General features: G+C 32.9%; 1 long non-coding RNA gene across 2 annotated transcripts; it reads right to left on the bottom strand.

Annotated features, from left to right (window-relative positions):
- Nucleotides 1-435: 435 nt before the first annotated feature.
- Nucleotides 436-1,175, bottom strand: LOC110007486 (uncharacterized). Of its 2 annotated transcripts, XR_002281342.2 has the most exons (3): nucleotides 1,100-1,175; nucleotides 819-953; nucleotides 436-713 (listed from the first exon to the last, which is right to left on the bottom strand). It is a non-coding gene; the product is annotated as an uncharacterized LOC110007486 (long non-coding RNA). The 2 variants fall into 2 exon arrangements; XR_016043519.1 differs by having other exon boundaries at nucleotides 819-1,150.
- Between the last annotated feature and the right edge of the window lie 688 nt (nucleotides 1,176-1,863).

Genomic DNA, 1,863 nt, shown 5'->3' on the forward strand with positions numbered 1-1,863 from the left:
AAAACCCACATGTTTATTTTTAATTCTAAGAGATATAAAACATTCATTTTTTGGTGAATTTCCCTAAAAAGAAGTGTTGTATGCGTAGGGAATGCGATTCTACAGTCCCCTGAGTCATAAATCATCCATCTCAAACATGGATGCATGTGTGTGGTCCCTCTCAAAAAAAGGTTAAAACCAATAGTCTATATATTTTCTTCATAAAATTATCATTTTTAATTTTTTTTTATTTAATTATTTTTACATATTGAAGATCTCTATATTAGAGATTACATAAAATTTAAGTCCTAAATCCATCTCAACAATAGTTTTTTAGGAGTGAACTCATTTATACGTACGAGTCTTAAGACTCGTAGAAGCCTTATACTTTCTCTAAACGATGGATTGTATATTACAAGACCACTTATTTTTAATACAAAGAGGTTAGAATCGCTATGAGATAAAAATTTATTAGATTGAAACTTTGGTACTAGGAAGTTACAATCGCTACTAGATAAAAATTTATTAGATTGAAGCTTTGGAAAATGTAAATAAAACAAATGGTGGGAAAGGCTCGCTTCGGCAAGTTCAAAACCATTTAACTTCGAGGCAAAACTGATGTTTGCCCATAGGAAACTAGCGTGTGCTAGCTTGTGGTTTCGTTCCTCTGCAGTTTACCAGCACTCCTCCATCTTGCCCCAAGAAGCATGACCGAACCGAGCACATGTTTCCCTCTACAATAGTTTGTGAGAATATTGCGCACAGTTAGATGGCAAGCAACACACAATTGAGCATACAACCCCTCTTTTGGAGAGCATCAAGTTAAATTTTGATCGTACCTCAAAAACACAATTCAAGTTCTGCTGAAGTGGGTAGCCAAAGTCAGTTAACATGAAGAAAGAGTCCAGCATATAAGAGGATGTAATGCGGACGTACTGCCTTCTAAATGCATCGGACGACCGGAAGGCTACTTCCTGAGATTAGAATAGGACCCTGTTAGAGGTTCCGGTTAAATTGGATCTATGGAAGTTAGAACTGCTCTCTCTAAGTGATTGAACTACTTTAAAAAAATCAAATCTATCCTAATTGCCAATTTTCGTTAATCAAGGGAAATCATTACCGCACATCAAGGGAGACAATGAAGCAATGGTGGGGTGTGCTATTCTCCTTGATCTCTATCTATTTCACAATCTCTCTCTCCTTCTCTCCCTCAATTTCTTTTTTGTCCATACGAGAGAGACAAGATCCCTATGATTATCTCAAACAATTTTTACGGATTTTTTTAAGAAAAATATGGCGTAGATCCAGTCTAACGGTTCATATTGAATCTGTGTCGATTCAATGATCACGATTACATTTCGTATTTTAATTTTAATTTTTTTTTATATATCTAAATGACTTGAAATTTTGTGCTTATATTATTTAAAAAATATCAAAATCCAATAAAAATATAAAAAAAATATTTTATGAAAAATAAATTGATCAAAATACTCTCAAAACTTTTCAGAAGTATTTGGTTTTGCGAATTAATTTTTTAATTAGGTAAGCCTTGATGAGAATAATAGCCGTCTAAAATTTCAAATGATTTAAATTTATAAAAAAAAAATAAAAATTTAAATATGAAATAAAATTGTATTTAAATACGAAATGAAATCGTATTTGTTAGATTGCTCAAATTAAATAATTAACTATTGGGTTCATCATAGCTGTAGACTAATAAAGCCCAATTTGACAAGTGTCCCGCATAAACTTTACGTGTTATCTCAAACAACGTCCACATATTCATTTAAGCAGCTGGCATATGTCCTGAGAAGACGTTACATGTGATCAAGGAATCCAGGCACATGGGTGCTTTATGTAGCTGGCATGTATCCCGAATAAACT

This window comes from Amborella trichopoda, chromosome 11, assembly GCF_054954075.1.
Source record: "Amborella trichopoda isolate Santa Cruz 75 chromosome 11, AtrichopodaSantaCruz75HAP2 v2.0, whole genome shotgun sequence".
NCBI classification, from domain to species: Eukaryota; Viridiplantae; Streptophyta; class Magnoliopsida; order Amborellales; family Amborellaceae; genus Amborella; species Amborella trichopoda.